The 20728-nt window shown below is 40.5% G+C and overlaps 1 long non-coding RNA gene and 1 pseudogene across 1 annotated transcript in view; one reads left to right on the top strand and one right to left on the bottom strand.

Annotated features, from left to right (window-relative positions):
• LOC110260053 overlaps positions 1-10875 on the top strand; it is a 35287-nt gene extending 24412 nt beyond the window's left edge. Inside the window, exon 3 of the long non-coding RNA XR_002342839.1 lies at positions 10677-10875. This is a non-coding gene — a long non-coding RNA (uncharacterized LOC110260053). The remainder of the gene's footprint in view (positions 1-10676) is intronic.
• Positions 12367-16790, bottom strand: LOC100524491 (annotated as a pseudogene).

The following is a 20728-nucleotide window of genomic DNA, read 5'->3' on the forward strand; positions in this document are numbered from 1 at the left end:
ATAGTGTCTCCAGATGAGAGGAAATGATTCAGGAAAGATAGGTATTAGCATTTGTAAGCAGTAGGTCTGTAATTTCTTTGGAAGACTACATTGTTGGAAGCTCATATTGTTACATTTCAAGTAACTTCCTTAGGTAATTACTTTATCACATTTCAACTAACTTAGTTTATTACTTCAAAATATACAAGTATACATACATATTATGTTAACATAGTTTTAGAATATTAGTTATTAGTTCAATTAATTGTCATATGCAGCTTCCTTAAAGTGAAATGACGTTAATTTATTGACCATCTAGTTTGTCCAGATAGTTTCTTTCTTTTTCTTTTTTTTTTTTTTAGGGTCACACCTGTGGCGTATGGCAGTCCCTAGGCTAGGGGTTGAATTAGAGCTGCAGCTGTCTGTGCCACAGCCAGAGCAACACCAGATCCAAGCTGCAGCTTGTGGCAACACCAGATCCTTAACCCACTGAGTGAGGCCAGGGACTAAACCTGCATCCCCATGTATACTAGTCAGGTTCTTAACCGGTTGAGCCACAACGGGAACTCCCTGTCCAGGTAATTTCAGGTGCATGTTTTTCTTACAACTTAGCCTGAAAGGTAACTTTCACAATCTCCATTTATAGATTTAGAACCTTACACAGAAGAGCTGTGTAACATAGTAAAATTCACACATCTAGCCATGAGAAGAATTCATTACTAATCTCACACAGATTCCATAGCCCTTCCTCTGTCAAGCTTGGAAATTAAATCTAGAAAGGCTTTCTCTTCCAGGCTAACACATGTATTCTTTATTACTCCATGTGTGCTAAGACTGTGGGGAATATGGTTCTCTTTCTTGGATTTCTGGAAACTATAGGAATATGTTCTGTGTGTCAATTATGAGGACATATTTTGGTGTTAAGGAATTATTTTAATGCTCATGTTCCCACGGGATGCTCACCTTTGTTTTGGAGACTTCCAGCTTGGATTTTTTAAACTCTGAGAAGTGTGGAGTCAGTTGGTTGAGACACATTTCCATTGGGAGTATTTATGGAAAATACTAGCAAAACCTGCTCTTTTCTCAATGGTGCTAAGTCAGTCTAAGTGGTGAATGAAGGAAACATTTGCTAAGCAGCTATAGTATGGAAAGCAGTGAAAAGAGGTTGTATAGATTTGCAACTGGATGCTAGTGTTCTTACCCACCAGATATTCAGGATTAAATAAATCGCTATCAAATAGATGGTCAAAATGAGCATGAGAAGGTCATGCAAAATGCCCCAGGGGCCCAAGGGTGATGGATGCACTGCTGTTCAGGGGGATAAGAAAATAGCTCCTTCAGTAGGGATGTGCGATGAGCCTTAATGGTGTGGGTCAGGTTTGCACAGCTGGTGGATGCTGCCTGAGGACGCTGCCCAAGCACAGGTATGTAGGGAGGAATGCGTAGGAACATTTGGCCAAGAGAAACCCCTACCCCTCATGTGATTCTTGGACTCTGTTCAGCGTTATTCACTTTGACCTCAAACTCTACTTTCAAATCTCTCCTAGTTTTCCTGGCATCTTTCTTTAGAGCTGGTTTTCTCACTATGTCTTCTCTTGACTCTTTGGACCTCACACCCAGCTACATTTGTCTAGTTTTTTTTTTTTTTTTTTAAAAAGAATGAAGCAAGCTTCTCTATCATCCATGCTTTAGGTGCTTTCTCTGGGACTCATATTCACCATCCAGGGAAAATAACTCACCTGGTCGAGCTCAGTCCCCAGAATCACACATTTCAGTACAAGTCTTCCTGAGGTGGTTCTCTCTGGCCTAACTTGGGTTCTGTTAGAACTCAAGAAAGAGACAGCATTCTAATTGCATACCTTCCACTTGTATGGTTCTTCAAGAAAAGGAATAGTCAGCAATAAGGCCAGATGGTGGAAGGCTTTACTGGCCAATATGCAGTTTGTTTTTGATTTTATGGGCAAGAGAAAGCAATGAAGAGTTGTGAGCAGAGGAAAATGTGATTAGTATGGAGATGGTGTGATGAACTGGGAGCTATGCAGTAGGCTAGACAGGGATGAGCAGGATGTGGTATTTGTAGAGAGGGGAGTAGCGAGGAGGGGATGGATTCTAGAATCCAAAACAGAATATTTGGTGAGGATTCCTTCCTTGAAAAATGTTTGGTTTGTTAGGCACAATTCAATGCTGGGATTTTAGAGTTGTTTTTTCCTGTATCTTTGCCACCTGAATTTTTATTTTATTTTATTTTGCTTTTTAGGGCTGCACCCCCAGCATATGGAGGTGGCTAGGCTAGGGGTCAAATCAGCTGCCAGCCTACACCAGAGCCATAGCAATGTGGGATCTGAGCCATGTCTGCAACCTACACCACAGCTCACAGCAATGCCGGGTCCTTAACCTGCTGAGTAAGGCCAGGGATTGAACCCACAACCTAATGGTTCCCAGTTGGATTTGTTTCCACTGCACCACAATGGGAAGTCCCTGAATTCTTACAATGTTGTTTTGTGCAATTAGTAAAATCTGGCGGATTACAAAAAAATACATCAGATAAGATTTGGTGACCACTTTGTAGAAATTGACAGTACATTGTATATCAACTATAATAAAAATTAAAATAAAAGATTTGGTGATCAGTTAGATGTTTGGAATGAGGCAAAGGGAAGGCAGCTGAGGTTCTCACTCTCCCAGTGGGCAGCGTTGCTGTCTTGAATGAGCAAAAGAGATGCTATTCCCGAGTGGGCCACTGGTCCTCAACCTCCCGGCCCTGTGCCTCCCAGGAGCAGGGGCATTCTATAACATCTGTCATTTAAAAAATATGCCAACCCAGACATATTCAGAAGGGTTATGAAATTTCATGGTGTTTTCAAGTCTGACTATGAAAAATTTATTTTCCTGTCTGTCAATTTAAGAAGGTTAAGTATCCCTTGGGATCATGTTTATCTATCTGGGTTTCACTTCAAATAAAACAAGGACCCTGTCCTCAATTCCTTTATATTTTATAGAACTCTCAGCAGTGTGGGAGGAAATATTGACCTCCTGTTGCTCAGAATTGGTCTAAAACAGGAGAATGGCCTTCCGGCTCCCGAAATTAAAAATTGCTAATACACATTTACCCAGTTTTGGGATTCTACTAAGTTTTCATCCCTTTTTTCTTCTCTGTTGAACACACTTTTCCCATTTTATTCATCTTGGGTACTGTCCTTTGAAGAGGGTGGGGAGGAAAAGGAATCATGTTAGGATTTGGATAAGCCAGTCAGATTCTGGCTCAAGGTACGATAGGAGTGACATGGAACTATTGCCCAGAGTTATTTTTATATTATCAGGAGGTACATTTATTCATCCCACATATACCTATGGGCTATAGGCCTATGCTAGGTACCAGTTTTAGAGAAGGAAAAAAGGGACACAGCCCTCGTCTTCAGGAAATTCGTGGTCAATGAACAGACACACCAGCAGATCACTGTAAAGGCTCTGATGGAATAATGCTCAAGGCAGATGAGGAGGTCAAGCTGCAGGTTTGCTGGAAGGCTTCCTGTAGGAGGTCATTTGAACTGAACCTTCATTGTTGAGGAATTAGGAAAAGACACTTCCGGCAGAAGTAACAGCATGTATGACAGCATAAAGACTTAAAAGAGAATGTTTGGGAGAGACAGAGACAGGAGGAAGGATGGAGAGAGGGACAGAAATTGAGGTGGGTTCATCCTTCAAGGCCCGGCTGTCAAGTCTCTGACCACCAAGCTGATGGAGTCTGGAGCTTATCTTGAGGACGGTGAGAGCCATGGAGTGTGATAAACCTGCGCTGACATGCTCTGTATTGTAGAAAGTCTGATCTGGGCTGCATTACTTGATCTCACACCCACATCCTACTGCCCCATTTCTTGCTTTTCTACATAGTAAACTTCTCAAAGGAAGTTACTGGTTCTCTTCATTTCTTCACTGCCCTCTCCATTTCCCCCCCTTTCCAACCTGGTTTCTGTTCCCATTTCAGTTGAACTTTTCATTAGGATTATCACATACCACTCTAATAGGCCCTCCTTTGTTTTTATTTTTTTTAGGTTTTGTAGTGATATTCCTCGTAGTTGTTATTTCCTTCCTGATATTCTTCTCAGCCACTCTGACTCCCTCTTCTTCCCCTCTCATCTCACAGGCTTTTGCTTCTCCAATTTCTTTCTATGTTTTTTTTTTTTTTTCTCCATGACTTCTGAATGTAAGAGCACTCCAGAGCTCAGTCTTGGACACTCTCTTTCATATGGAAAAACTTTCTCTAGGCCATTTCATCTGCAGCCTTGATTTTAAATTCCATTTTTACATGACGAATCTCAAATTTATGTTTCTAGTCCTTACCTGTATGTTAAACTCCAAACTCCTCAAACCCACTGCTTTTGTGGATGTCTCATGGACATCAAAACAGGATTTTTGATTCTGCTTCCTCCTCATTCATACTTTTAGTATTCTAGTGTTCTGTGTCTCAGAAAAGGACATTATTATCCACCTGATTATTCAATCCCCAGACCTAAGTGTTGATATAATCCTTGATGTTCTCTTTTCAGAGCAGTCTTTATATCTTTGCATTAGGAAATCTATTCATGAGATCCTGCTGTGTAGCATTTGCAACTATGTCTAGTCACTTATGATGGAGCATGAGAATGTGAGAAAAAAAATGTATATATGTATGTGTGACTGGGTCACCTTGTTGTACAGTAGAAAATTGTAAACCAGATCTGATGGAAAAAATAAAAATCATTTAAAAAATCCCCCAATTTTTAAAGAGCAGTTTTGAACTTAAGAGGCAGATACAGAGATTTCCTATATACTCTGCTCCCATCCATGCATAGCCTCTCCTATTACCTGCATCCTCCCCTAGCCTGGTACATTTGAGATAGTTGGTGAATCTGCATTGATATATCATAATCCCTCATGGTGCTGTACATTCTATGGGTTTGGATAAATATCTACCAACACGTATCAATCACTGTAGTATCATATGGAGTATTTCCAATGCCCTAAAGATCCTCTGTCTGCTGCCTATTTAACGCCACCTGCCACACTCCTCCCCCATAAGCCCTTGGCAACCATTGATCTTTCTACTGTCTCCATAGTTTTGCTTTTTTCAGAGTGCCATATAATTGGAATCTTACAGCCTTTTCAGGTTGGCTCCCTTAAATTAGCAATATGCATTTAAGTTTCCTCCATGTCTTTTCATTACTTGGTAGCTCATTTCCTCTTAGTGCTGAGTACTGTTCCATTGTCTGTATGTACTACGGTTTTTTAATTCATTCACCTACGGAAGGTCATTTCAATTGCTTCCAAATTTTGGCAATATGAATAAAGCTACTGTAAACATCTCTGTGGAGATGTTTGTGTGGACATATTTTCAACTCCTTTGGGAAAATACCAAGGAACATGATTTTTGGGTCAGATGGTAAGAATATATTTAGATTTGTGAAAAACTTCTGTCCTCCAAAGTAGCTATACCATTCTGCATCCCCATCAGCAATAAACGAGAATTTCTCTGGTTCCATATACTGATTAGCATTTGGTTTTCTTGGTGTTCTGGATTTTGGCTATTCTATTAGGTATGTAATGATATTTCATTTTTGTTTTGATTTTCACTGTCCTGATGACATATGATATAAATTGCCATTTCATAGTCTTCTTTATCATACTGTATAGTCTTCAATGAGGTATTTGTTAAGGTTGGGCCATTTTTTAAATCAGGTTGTTTGTTTTCTTATTGTTGACTATTAAGAATTCTCTTTATATTTTAGATAACAATCCTTTGTCAACTGTGCCTTTTGTCATTGTTTTCCCCCAGCCTGTGGTTTGCCTTCTTCTCTTGACATTGACATTGTCTTTCACAGAGAAGTTTTTAATTTTAATGAAGTCTAGTTTATCAATGATTTCTTTCATAGATTGCGACTTTGGTGTTGTATCTAAAAAGTCATTGCTATACCCAAGATTACCTCAGTTTTCTCCTATTCTATCTTATAGGAGTTTATAATTTTTTTTTTACACTTAGGTCTGTGATCTAGTTTTAGTTGTTTTTTTTTTGTGTGTAAGGTCTATGTCTAGATTCATTCTTTTGCACACTGATGTCAGTTATTCCTTCATAATATGTTGGAAAAACTATACCTTTGCTACATTGTACTGCCTTTGCTCCTTTGTCAAAGATTTCAGTGATCTCCTATGCATCCCAATGATCTATTTGTCTATTCCTTTGCCAATCTCACATTGTCTTCATTACTGTATCTTTATAGTAAGTCTTGAATTTGGGTAGTGTCAGTCCTCCCATTTTTTTCTTCTCCAATATTTTTGTTGGCTATTTTGGGTATTTCATATCTCCCATATAAAAAAATTAGAATTAGCTTGTTGATATCCTCAAAAATACTTGCTGGGATTTTGATTAGGATTGCTTTGAATCTATAAATCAAGTTGGGAAGAACTGACATCTTGGCACTATTGAGTCTTCTTATCCATGAACATGGAATATCTCTTTACTTCTTTAGTTCCTCTTTGATTTTGTTCATTAGAGTTTTGTAGTTTTCCTCATATAAATCTTGTACATACTTTGTTAGATTTATACAAAATTATCTCATTTTCTTCTGAGCTAGTGCAAGTGGTATTTAAATTTCAAATTCCACTTGTTCATTGGTGTAAATAGAAAAATGATTGATTTTTGTATATTAACCTTGTGTCCTGCAACTTTTATATAATCACTTATTGGTTCCAGGAAGGTTTTTTTTTTGGCTAAATCATTCAGATTTTCTACATAGACGATCATGTCATCTGTGAACAAAGCCAGCTGAATTTCTTTCTTCCCAATCCATAAAACTTCATTTCCTCTTATCTTATTGTATTAGTTAGTCCTTCCAGTAGATTACTGAAAAAGAGTGGTGAGAGAGATCACTCATTGCCTTGTTCCTGATCTTTGTGGGATGACTTCAAGTTTCTTTTCATTCTATTTTTAAAAATGTATATTGAATACTTCCCTGTCTTTCCATCTTTACTACCAACGTTTTAGTCCAAGACATCCATAGCCTAAATAGCTGTGTTTTTTTTTTTTTTTCCTGAGCTTCCAGGCTGTTACACCCCAGTTCCATTCTCCACATAACAGTAAGAATACAATTTTCAGTTATAAAGCGTATTGCATACTTTTCCTCTTTAAAAGTATTCCAGATTCAAGACATGGCCTTTAGGGCCCTATATAACTCAGACCCAGCTTCTCTCTGATTTTATGTCCTCTCTCTCCCTCCTTTTCATATTCACCATCCACCAAGGACTTTTTACTTCCTCTCGCCTCAGGGCCTTTGTACTGTCCCATCTGTCTGGAACTATCTTTACTATTATTTCTACATGGCTGCATTCTTTCACCATTCAGACACCCTCTTTATTTCCTTCACAGCACTTGTTAGTATTTACAGTTTCATTTATTTTTATATTGTATGCATTCTCCCCTGGAGTGTAAGTTCCTGAGGAAGAGCTCTGGGCTGTCTTGCTCACTGCAGTGTCCTTAATGCTAAACCAGGGCATGCACACAATAGGTGTGCAATCAATTTTTCTTTATATAAATACAAAATGATGTCATATCACACAACTCTATGCATATTTTTAAGATAAACATTGACACAGAAAAGAGTTTCTGTGCTTTCCCCTGTCTGTCATTCTATCTGTCCCTCACTGTTCCTGGGGTGAGTGACCACAGTTCCAATGTGGTCAGATGCTGGGACTTGTTTTCTAGTGAGTGTGCCTGTGAAAGTTTGTTTACACAGGAGCAACTCTTCTTTTTACTGCAGACTGAGCCTCTCCAATTCTCTTGACATCTGCTGCATTGTTACAACCTCATGGTCAGATGTTGGTGCTGCTATGAGTTAGGTTTAGGATGAGGGAGTAGTTCCCAGAGTCCCTTTAGGGCTCTTCATGTTCTCATTCTGTTTGTAACACAGCTCTGTGTTGAAGTTTGAACACAAGCCTGATTCTTTTTTTTTTTTTTTTTTTTTTTTTTTTTTTTGCCATTTCTTGGGCCGCTCCCGCAGCATATGGAGGTTCCCAGGCTAGGGGTCGAATCGGAGCTGTAGCCGCCAGCCTATGCCAGAGCCACAGCAACGCAGGATCCGAGCCACGTCTGCAACCTACACCACAGCTCACGGTAACACCAGATCGTTGACCCACTGAGCAAGGGCAGGGATCGAACCCGCAGCCTCATGGTTCCTAATCAGATTCGTTAACCACTGCGCCACGACGGGAACTCCAAGCCTAATTCTTTATAAAAGTTGGTACTTGGGAGTTCCTGTCATGGCACAGCAGAAACTAATCCAACTAGGAACCATGAGGTTGCGGGTTCCGATCCCTGGCCTCGCTCAGTGGGTTGGGGATCTGGCATTGTGGTGAGCTGTGGTGTAGGTCGCAGATGTGGCTCGGATCTGGTGTTGCTGTGGCTGTGGAGTAGGATGGTAGCAACAGCTCCGATTAACCCCTAACCTGGAACCTCCATATGCCATGGGTGCAGCCCTAAAAAGACAAAAAAAAAAAAAAATTGGTACTTTGATTCATCTTTGAGTGAAGCCTGCAATTATGGGGACACTGCCTGGCAGGGCAAGGCAGGTTTGCACATTCTGGGCCCTGAGGGCATTGGCGTTCTCTGCTGGCAAGTGTCCTCCCATCTACCTCTGGGTGGACATCTGATGTTCCACTCTCATGTTGCATTTAGATTCCTTCAGGTTCTAATCTCTAGCTTTTTTGGGGAGGGCAGGGACCTCCTGAGAGGGTGTCCTATTCATCAACAGCTACGTTGTCTATAGTGATGGAGCTGGTGTAGGAATTCTTGTTTCTTGGCTCTGAATCTTAGTGACATTTTGCCCCAACATTCTGCCCTTGGACATTGCCTATATGTCAGGAATCACTTCTGAAGCTTCTGTATGATTAGCCTGTTTCATTATCAGGTACAAAGAAACTTTGACTTAACCATCTATGTTGATAAATTTTCTTGTCTATCTTCCATGTTAAAAGGAGGCAAGAGAAATTGCAAACATAAAACACTCCTAATCATTCGGTATATATTTTTCAGATTAAGGGAACAAAATATAAACTGCAACACTAATGCTATCTTTGTGATGCACATATTTAATATCACTTTACTTTTGCAGTATTAGTTATAAATTTAACAAAGATGCTTTCTGGAGAAAATATTGGCACTTTGCAAAGGTAAGAAAATGCTTATCAAGAAGAGATGTATGTGCACCTTGCAGCTTCTTTTCATTTCTTTATCTGGACTAAGCACAAAAATTACCATGTCTTTCAGTAGAATCTTTAATATGTAAATGTGAAATTAAGCAAATGCTTAAGTGGACATATTTCACACACATTTTACTGTTGTATACATCGTCACTGCTGTGCTTATGCTTCCTTTCTCCCTTTGTGGAATCTAATTTTAGATTTTATGTAGGCGAGTATAATCACCAGGAGATACAGTGTAGTTCATGTGAATGATAAAATAATGAAAGTGCGGATGGGCAGCTGAAGGAAAACAGATGACACTGATATGGCTCTTGGACAGAGTATATTGCTGCATTTTTAACACTATGATTAACAAAACTTGATCAAACTTCTATTATAAGCATGTCGTTCGTTAATGGCTTATTCTTTCTCTGGGAAAGGCATTGCTCTCTCCCATAACCTTCTGAGGGGAAATTAAAGCAAAATGTAGTCCTTAGGGGAGCTCCTCTGTGGCACAATTGGAACCACATTGTCTCTGGAGCACCAGGACTTAGGTTTGGTCCTGGCCCTGAACAGTGGGTTAAAGAATCTGGTGATGCAGCAGCTGTGGCATAGGTCACAGCTGTGGAGTAGGTTGCAACTATGGCTTGGATCTGATCCCTGGCCTGGGAACTCCATATACTGTGGGGTGGCCAGGAAGGAAAAAAAGAAAAAGAAAAAAAGCAGTCCTTAGGAATTTGTATTCAGGCTGTGGGGACCCAGGGTCGTCCACCTCAAAATGTGCCTCATGGCATATCGAGTACTTTGAATTAAACTTAAGAGGAGTTCCCACTGTGGCTCACTGTAACAAACCCAACTAGCATCTATAAGAACACAGATTCGATCTCTGGCTTGCTCAGTGGGTTAAGGATCTGGTGTTGCCATGAGCTGTGGTGTAGGTCACAGACAAGGTTCGATAGGGTGTTACTGTGGTTATAGTCTAGGCTGGCAGCTGCAGCTGCAATTCGACCCTTAGCCTGGGAACTTCCATATGCCAGGGTACAGCCCTAAAAGGCAAATAAATACACAAAGTTACTTAAGAAATGGCCAACACAAGAGAGACACTGACTGTCCTTTCTGACTCCCAGAAGACAGGAAGTAATTATCTCCCGTGCAAGGGGCCCTCTGAAGCTGAAGCTAGAAGGACACTCTTATCTCCAGGAATTGGGGCTGAGAAGCCTATATGAACAAGTCTTGTTACTTCTTCAATTGACTTCCCCAAGCCCACACTCTGTCTAGATTCTTCACTAATTGAGCACCCAAGCCTAAATCTCTCTGTCCTGTCAATTCCTCACAAATTTGTTGTTCCTTTGTTTAAAAAGTATAAAAGCTGCCTGCTTTGGCCACGTCTCAGATCCTATTTCTGTGAGACTCCCATGCACATGAATTAAAATTTGTTTCTTTTTCTCTTGTTAATCTGTCTTGTGTTAATTTAATTCTTGGTACAGCTACAAGAACCCACAGACGGTAGAAGGGGAAATTCCAGATGCTGAATAATTTGGTGGGAAGAGTGATTAAAGTTTTCTCTTCTGAGGAAGAACCCATTTGGGATTATTTTGTTCCCTTGGTCATTTCTCTGAGGATTACTTCACTCTCTCCATCTTCCCGTGTGGCTGGCAGCATGGACTTTTCTAAAAACCCCTGTTTTGAAAGGTAAGTATGGAACCCTGGCAAAGGAGGCGTGGATAGCTTAGGTGCGTTTTCTCTCTGCTTTGGGGGAAGATTCTGTCTTTTCCCCGGATTCATCTTTCCATGCCGTCTCATTATGAGGGTGAAACTGTGAGAGTGAGGATCAGGGTGTGTGTCTGGGGAGATGGTTCCAGGAAGCGGTTCGGTCATGCTTTTAGTCTAGAAGGGCAAAGCGAAACCTGGTGCCTTGGAGCGCAAGTGCAGTTCTGCTCTTCTGACCAATAGGATTAATTCAGGAGATAAGAATGTTAACTTTGGACTTGTGACCAGAGCCCGTATTTTCATTAATCACAACTGCTACAGTGAATGTACACTTAGGAGAGCCCTGCGGTCAGCTGAGTGTGGGGCTAGGAGAACAGGGCCTTGGGGAAATGCTAGGATGATGACAGTCTCTCTTCCTCTTTCTTCTCCTCCCAAGTTACCATATCAGAACAGGTAGAATTTACCCATTCTTCGTCTGCTGTGTTCTCATCTTTGTTCTTCTAAAGACTTGCAGTTGTATGTAATCTACATTCATCACCAGACATTTTGGTAGGTTCCCAAGTTATCTCATATCTGGTTAAAGCCCATTCTGTGGTACTGGAATTGGCAAACTTTCTCTGTTAAAAGACCTGCTAGTAAATCTTTTATGGACCATGCAGTCTCTGGTGAAACTGCTCAACTCTGCCACTGCAGTGCAAACATAAACATAAATAACATGGAAATGAGTAAATAAAACAAAAACAGGTGGCAGGCTGGATTGGTCCACAGGCTCTAGTCGGCCAAATTCAGTCTGTTAGTTTCCTTGGAAAAGATTCATAAGTGTAGGATTCCCTGAGTTTTAAGTATTTAATCATTCTGCTTTAGACTTTATTCTTGAAGGATATCTGCCCTGGTCATAGAGCCCTTAGTTCACACTTTTTCTTCCTTGAGTCTTACATTTTTTTCACCATGAGTTTTCTTTCTCTGCTTCTGTTGAGATGTCTGATGCCAATCTGATTTTTTTTTTCTTTGTAAATAGCTTTTTTTTTTTTTTCTGTTGCCCTGGAGGCCCAGAAAAATCTGTTGTTGTTTGTTTGTTTGTTTTGTTTTGGCTTTGAAGTCCAGTAGTTTTTCTGGGCTATACCTTGGAAGTTGAACAATCAGGGTAAATTTTCCTAGATACATTGTGGGTCTCTTTGTTTACATTTTATTTTATTTTGTTAGTTCAAGTTTAATAGAAACCACAAAAAATCTAAAGTGATACCTTACCTCAATACATATCAGTAGGCCTCCCCCATAATACTGCTCAGGCCTTTCCCTCCAGAGGCAGAAATGCCTGGCCTCCCAGATCCTGCAGGAAAGGCCTTGTCCTGTCCCATTACCACATTTTGGCTGAGTGTACGGTCTTGTGTTTTAAGCATGATGGTTCAGAAGAGGTATTTTTCTCATGGCTGCCCTCTATAGCCTGGCCCTAAAATGGCCCAGCACTCACTTCTGCTTAGAGAAATATTCTTTGCTCTTCTGGACAGATGATATCAAGCCAGCTAGACACACTTCTCAGTATTTGTCAATAAACTGGAAGGTCTGACTCTCAGTGTCTTCTTCACAGAGTGGCCAACAAGGAGGTCATTTATGATGATCTTTCAAAGGGCATCTTTATCATCAATAATTAAATGTCCCCTGAGTGAAAGGCCTTCATCAACCTTTAATACCTAGTAGTCCTGAGCAGTGGTGTGTTTGGGGTCTGAGACCCAGGGGGTCTTCACGGGTCCTGTCCTCCTTGTTCTTGCGTGTATTGATCTATGCCAGGAAGTGAGAATCCACAGAAGCACCAATCACTTGGCAGTTGAGTTTCTTAAATTTTTCTGTCCTATCACGAAAAGCGCTGATCTTCACGGAGCACCCAAAGGAGAAGCCAAGAGTATAAAAGAAGAATGCAATATATTTTCCTTTGTAGTCAGATGGACTGACATCTTTGAGCTGTCCACTGGCCATAACAGCCATTGCTTTGAAGTGGGGACACAGTGCCCAATTTTGGTGTTTTCTGAAGATGTATTGCTTCAGGAATATTGAAGTTCTCAGAGAGAATCCACCAAGACCAGAGAAGATACCCATTGTGGGTCTTTTCAATATGAATATTTGGGTCTTGTTTCATTTTGGAAATTTTCTTGGATTATAATGTAAAACATGCTATTCTATTGTTTTTTTTTTTTCTTTAGAAACTACATTATACATATGCTGGATCATCTTTGATGATCTTTGAAATTTCTTTCCTCTAGTAACTTTTTAGTCTTCTTCATTTTGTCTTTGTTCTTTTGGTTGTTTATATTACTTTTTCCAGTGTCTCTTGTTGTATGTTCAGCAAACCTATGCTTATTAAACCTTGTAATTTATTATTTATTTCTCAGGTATTTTTATCTTTCTCTTCAATTTCTCTCTTGTTTCTTTTTCCCCACTGTTTTGGTAGAAAATGGATAAGAACACAGCCTGAGAAGCCACATGGTGGCTGAGAAAGGCATGGTGACCCAGAGGTCAGGTACTCAAGGATATGGGATTGAGTCATCTCACCTATTAAACCACCCAGACGAGCTAGCTGATAAGGAGAGGAATCTGAAGTGATTAGATGAGGAGGATGGGACATATCAAGTGTGGCCCTCTGAAGTAGATGCATAAGGAGGGACTTTAGTTTGTCTCATTATGCAATCAAAATTCTGGAGCACTTAGAAGTGAGAGAGTGTGATGGAGGATAATATGAAAAAAAGAACACATATATATGTATTTGTATATATATGTGTATGACTGGGTCACTTTTCTGTACAGCAGAAATTGGCACGGCATTGTAAATCAACTATACTTTAAGTAAAAGAAGTGAGATAGTAAAGAAAGCAAGAGAGAGTAGGGGTAAAGTCAATGATGGTTGCATTTAGATCTGTAGTTAATAGTGGCTCAGTCCTGCTAGAGACTTCCGGAATTACCATTTAGAATATATCTCAGAATTATCCAACTGAGAGATGGGGAAGCTGATATATTTTCCAGAGTCTCATCCTGTTCAATCTCTAGCACTTGTGGATAACCCTGCACAAGGGCTGAGCATCATTCTAATTGCAGGGGAATGGCCTCAGTGAAGAGGCAGAAAGAGGCAGGTACTTGAATAGGAATTTGTCATCAGGTTTGGGAATCAGCAGTAACAGAATTTAATGTGCTAGATCATTTGCTTATTTTTTTGTCATTTTTCTTTTAATTTGTATAATGATTTTTATTTTTTCCATTATAGCTGTTTTACAGTATTGTGTCAATTTTTTACTATACAGCATGGTGACCCAGTTATACATACATGTACACATTTTTTCCTCACACTATCATGTACCATTGTAAGTGACTAGACATAGTTTCCAGTGCTACACAGCAGGATCTCATTCCTATTCCATTTCAAAGGCAATAGTCTGCATCTATTAACCCCAAGCTCCCAATCCACCCCACCCCCTCTTCTCCCCCTTGGCAACCACAAGTCTTTTCTCCAGGTCCATGATTTTCTTTTCAGTGGAAAGATTCATTTGTGTCATATATTAGATTCCAGATATAAGTGATATCATATGGTATTTGTCTTTCTCTTTCTGACTTACTTCACTCAGTATGAGAATCTCTAGTTCCATCCATGTTGTTGCTGCAAATGGCATTATTTTGTTCTTTTTCATTTGCTTATTTATTTCATTTCCTATCTCCTTCCACTGGCTGTAAGGACATGAAGGCAAAGGCTGGTTCAAGAGTACCGGTTCTCAGAAATCCCTCCATCCCCTACTCCCTGTTATAAGGTGAAGCATACTTTGTAGTTAGAGGATTTGTTAGAACCAAATGGAAGTGATGAGGAATACTTTTCTGAAGAAAGGGAAATGGAAAGTGGTTCATTTTGGCATCAGTGCCCTCCTGTAGCAGGTGCCCAGATGCTGGCCTTGGGTCTCGTAGAATGCTTTCATGACATTCTCACAAACACACCTCTGATGTGGCATAATTGCTCTCTTGGGCATTCTGCCCTCTGCCTGACCTTTCAGAGGTCACGCTCCTCAGCATCTTTGAACCTTTTATGAACTGACATGAGTAATTTCCAGGATGAAAAAAGCAAAGTGTAAAACATGTCTTTAGTCTGATATCTTTTGTGTAACAAAGAAGGGAAACATAAGAATCTATGCATCCATCTGCTCAACCCGTGACTTGTGAGCTATAGTGAAGCCTGGGCAAAATGATAAAATAGATACGCTTGGCTCTAATAGGAGTGAACTCATGAATAATATTTTCGAAATCTCTTTATCTGCTTCTGTTGTTTTCAGTGGAAAGAATTGCTAGGCCTGATCATTTTCTTTGGAACAAGGGATGATCTTACACACTTTTAAAATAACTTAAGATGAAGTAAAACAATAAATCTGCTTGAATATAAATACAATATTTAAACTGAAACCAATGTGAGTCTTAAGCTACCTGCTTTCCAATTTTTCAATTTTTTTTTTCAAATGTTCAGGGGAAAAAATCAGCCATTAAAAGCACCAGACATAAGTCATTTTATTGCACTTTGCTTTACTGCACTTGGCGGATACTGTATTTTTCGCCAGTGGAAGGTTTATGGCAGCCCGGTGTTAAGCATCAGTGCCATTTCCCCAACAGCACCGGCTCACTTGGTGACTCTGTGCCACATCTTGGTAATTCTTGATTTTTCTTCACACTTTTTCGTTGTCGTTATATCTGTTGTTGTTTTATGACCAGTGATCTTTGATGTGACCACTACAACTCACTGAAGGTTCAGCTGATGGTTAGCATTTTTCAGCAATAAGGTATGTGCGTATTTTAGATGTAATGCTTTTGCACACTTACTAGACTATAATATAGTGTAAGATAACTTTTCTATGCATTGGAAAACCCCAAAATGTGTGTGACTAGCTTTATTGCAACATTCGATTGATTTGGAACGGAACCTGCAATCCCTCCAAGGCATGACTTACTTAAAAACACATATGCCAGAGTGTATGTTTTTCCTTTGCCTCATGTTCCAATATGGCTCATCTCAGGAGTGATATTTAATTAAAGTTTTGGGAAAAAAATCGATGGAGAGGGCTGTTGGAAGGACAAACCATAGAGATGAATTATACAAGACAGTTTAGGAGCAAAGCCCTTAGTACTTTATTCATTAGTTTAAGCTCTCAAAGAGGAAAAAGAGGACACACCTAGTGCAATTGGTGAAGAAACCACAGAGGGTCTAGAGTCCTGGGCTGTAAGTCACCAAGACAACACTCTGTGCCTGTAGCCTCCGCTGTGCAAGGATGAGAAAAGTCTCAGGATAGTGACTTGAGTGAGAAAGGATTTTCAGATGCTACCATATACAAGTTATATGAATACATTTTGTGCTTTTCTATGGGCTTTTAGTTCAAGTCATTATTAGTAATTTACACATGGGTCTTCCCATAGTGAAACTTTAGTCCTTTGCAACAAATCCTATTCCTGTCCTGTTAAAATGCAAAATTAATATAGCTACTTCAAATATTGAAAGGACAAAATAAATACCTGGTCAACGTGCCCTATAGCAACAAATGCCATCATTAATCTGGATCCCTATCTCAACAGGAAGGGAGGCATGGTTTGGTAGGCAGATCAAAGGGTTTGGAACCAGATTCATGTAGATGTGGCTTCCGGCTTTGCTATTTATAAGCAGTTACATAAGGCAAGCTGCTTAACCTCTCTGATTTCCCATTTCCTCAATTGTAAAATAAAGCCAATAATTGAGACACTCCATGTAAATCACACAGCAGTATCTGGTGCCCAGTAGGTGATCCATCAAAGCACCTGTCCTTGAGGTCTGGCGATGAACGAGGTGGAGTGAGAAATCTTTGGTTTGAATCCCCGCTCACTTGGTTGATCACAGACATGTTTTTATCTTTTTCTGGGCCTCTGCACGGCTGTCATGATGATTAGAAAAGAAAGTAACAATGCCAGGAACACAGTAAGCAATCAAATAGGAAATGCCCTCTCTCTGTTTTAAAAATCTGTGCAGGCACATTTAAGAAAAATGTGTAAACTGAAAAGGTGGAAACGTGGCCCTTTCCTTACAATAGCAAAACAAAACTCTCAGAAGATAGAGAGGGGCCATCATCTTTTACTTATTTTTAAAATTCAATTATGGGATGAATGGGTAGTTTGGGTTTGGTAGATGCAAACTATTACATTTAGAATGGATAAGCAATGAGGTCCTACTGTACAGCACAGGGAACTATATCTATCCAATCTCTTGGGGTAGAACATGATAGAAGATAGTATAAGAAAAAAATGTATATATATATGAATGACTGGGTCACTATACCATACAGCAGAAACTGACACAATGCTGTAAATCAACTCTAATAAAAGTAGACAAAGAAATACTTTTAAAAAATTAAAAAACAAACTCATTTATATCTATGATCTTAAAGTGTGCTAATTAATGACAACAACCTCTCTTGAACTTTTCAGTTTAAAAAGTGCTTCCATGTGCATGACTGTGCTCACAGATGCTTGCTGAACTGCTAAATGGACGAGCCATGGTGGGCATCTGACAACATCCTATTCAAAACACAGACCTGACAAAGTAAGATGTTTGCCCTTGGCTGGGTCTTGAGGTAGAACATTTACGGGTTTATTCTTCCAGGCCCGTTGCTCAGGTCTTTCCACACCTGACGCCATGCTGCCTGGGACTTTTCATGTTGTTTGCAAACATCATATAATTAATCTACCCATCTGCAACCCCTCAACTCTCCTGAGCCATCGTGTAGAGACAAAGCTATCAAGAAATGTTTTGGGTGGCTTTCTATTCAGAAAACTGCTACGGCTCAGTGCAAATTGTATTGACTCCTGGAACATGGCCAGCAAGGCTGGTTTCCTGACCTAGCCACAGACAAGTCTCTAAACTCCACTTAATGATATATCAGCTTGTTTCATTTACCTGATAGAAGGTTTTATTTGCCACTCTTAAGCTCCTACAGTTTATTCTGTTTGCTTTTCATTTCTCTGCCTAGCTTATAAACTGTTTGAGGATCTTTTTTGGCATAAAAGTCTATAAGGCTTCTATGACTGACACGGTCAGGTATATATCATTATTATTGCTCATAGTGTCAGTTATATCTATGACTTGTTAGTGGTTTCCTAGCATCAGAATTCTCCAGAGCCATTTCTGAATTGTGTGGATATCATTACGATGCTAAGCCAAGGCCCTTCTCAGATAATCTACTTTTTTTTTTTTTTGTGGTTCAAATGAATATTGACTCTAGTTGTTGATTGTCATTAAATCTGCTTAGCAGGATTTTTTAGAAAGATCCTGTTGTCTCAAGAGGGAGTCCTATGCCCTCAGTGGTCAATTTTCAGCCATATAACCTCATTTGACCATTACATTTTAATCAGTACATGATTAAGTAGAATGAGTGAGAAGAATATTTGACGTGGTACTTGGAAACATGGATTTCACTTAGACCCTGGCCACTTCAGAGATAAGAGCTCTTTGGCAAGTCACTTAACACCTCTGGAATTTGTTCCTGCATTCAAAAACTAATAAGGAAAATCTAGATGAATACACATAGATACACTATTGCTGCTATACCGTCAGCTTATTTGCATTTATAATGTGCAACAAACCAGTAACCAAACTGTTCTGTCCCACTGCAATAGGAATGGACCGAGAAAGAGACAGAGGAGCTGGCATCTGGAGATCAGATTGTTACTAGTATCATAAGGTTGGGGTCACGGATTGATCTGTAGCCAGTGTTAGTCTTGCTATTATTACCCACTTGACTAGAGAACCCAGAACAGCTTTCCATCACTGCAAGGGCAGAGCTTGCACTGTTCAGCTGCCCCATAGATGCCTCCTGCCAGTCCCCCTGACCCCCAAAGCCTCCTTTCCCTCCAGACCCATCACCACAATTGCTTACACTAAAATGTAAGTCACTAAGAACAGGTGAAAGCGGTATCCATCAGAGGATGTAAAAGGTTAGTATCACAGAAAGTAAGGAGAGGAGGTGGTTAGAGTTCTTATTGTTCTCCCCCTCCCCTCCCATCCCTTTGCAGATGGGGAAACTGAAGCCCAGAAAGGTGGGAGTGAATGACCTAAAAATTAGCATAATTAAGATGCAGTAAAATGGAAGAAGGTGGTTTCTGTTTACTGTGAACACAGAAACCCTCGATGGAGGACACCCATTTAAAGAGGGAAAATGGAATAATGAAGATAAAAGCAGAGCTGCTCTGATTGAAGAAGGATGGGAGATGTGGTGTGTGCCCCTCTCCGAGGGCAGGTCCTTGAGGATGTCTTCTGAATAGAGGGGGTTCCCTAGAATGGTAGCACTGATGACTATCACATTTCCAGTTGTACACTATATTAAGCAATAATAAGGGCTAACGGTTTTTGAGTCCTTCCTGCATACTAGGCACTGTTCTGGGTGCTTTATCTGTATTGATATGTTTAGTCATCCCAAGAATCCTAGCGTGTAGATGCTCTTATCATTCCCATTGTCAGGATGCTTTAACTGAGTCAAGGAGATGTGGAATTTGCAGAGTCCTGTGGATAGAAAATAACAGTTCAAGCAGCCAGAACAGTACGCCTCCCATGCCTGCCCCAGCAATCATACTTCACCTCATGCTTGGAGTCTATATGGTGCTGGGCACTGTTGACTGCTTATAGTATGGAGCTTCATTTCGTTCTCAGGTGGGTGGCTGTGGGGTGAGAACACTGAACCCTAACCAGTTGATGTAGGTTCCCAGAACTTGTCCCTTTGGAGAAAGAATTTGGCAAAGAGACTGAGAGTAGTGAGGCAAATAAGAGAGAAGAGAGAGAAGATAGGAGTGGGGAAAGAAAGGCAGGCTCTGGTGGAGGGGCAGGTGCAGAGAGAGGCAGAAACAGAGAAAGAGCAAGAGAGTAAGAGAGCAACACGTGCACTGGAGATCCTTTAAATCACTTGTATGGGGGCTGTCCTTCTGGGCTTCCTCTGTCCAGTCATCTTGCTTTGTTGGCTTTGGCCTGACTCAAGGCCCTCCCCTGTGTGCACACACATCTTTTAGCCAGGATGGATTCTAACACAAAGGCTTATGGGAAGTTGGCAGGATGGGCTGTGGTGTGGTGCCCCTCCTTTCTCTGACTCCCGAGGAACCCTTCTGTGAGGGTGCAGTTCCGTTCCGCAGGTCTCCCTGACCTCAAGAATGAGAAATAGGTGGTCTCTATCTTTCATCCAGGCAGGGCGCAGCTCCTCCTTGCTGCTGGCATAATCTTATCTTGAAGTTATCTGTCCACAGGGAATTGATTCGTTACCCAGCCTGGGACCCATCTATTCCTGCTTCAATTTGAATTTTCAACATACCCTCACAATGAAGGTCTCCTTTTCCAATGAGCAGAAAAGGGATCTGAGTCTCAGAAAGGCTAAGGAACTGACCAAGACTCAAAAGATCTGGTAGAAATAGGAGAATGCGATTGCAGGTGGGCTGCTTGTGTGCCTGTGGACTCCCTGAGTTGACTTGTAATCCCTGTGAACAGCATTGACCATCTGAGAGTAAGGGGGTCCTGGGTTCAGGTCTTGGCTTTACCCTTTAGTAGCTAAATGATCTCAGTGCCCTCCAACGTCACTTCTTGCTGGAAGGAGCACAGCTCTAGACAAGGAGACCAAGGACATACCTCTCTGCTTGCCATCATCTGACCTCCTGGAAGGTAGTTAACCTTTAGAATGTCAGTTTTCTTGGTCTAGAAAAAACGGGCATTGTAGGCATTGGTAAGCAGTTCTTGAATCTGTCAGGTTTCTACACATCCAGGTATGAATGGCCAGATTGTTTCAGACTGTGTTTTCCAGAGTGTGTA

The sequence above is a fragment of the Sus scrofa genome, chromosome 3 (genome assembly GCF_000003025.6).
Source record: "Sus scrofa isolate TJ Tabasco breed Duroc chromosome 3, Sscrofa11.1, whole genome shotgun sequence".
Taxonomy (NCBI): Eukaryota; Metazoa; Chordata; class Mammalia; order Artiodactyla; family Suidae; genus Sus; species Sus scrofa.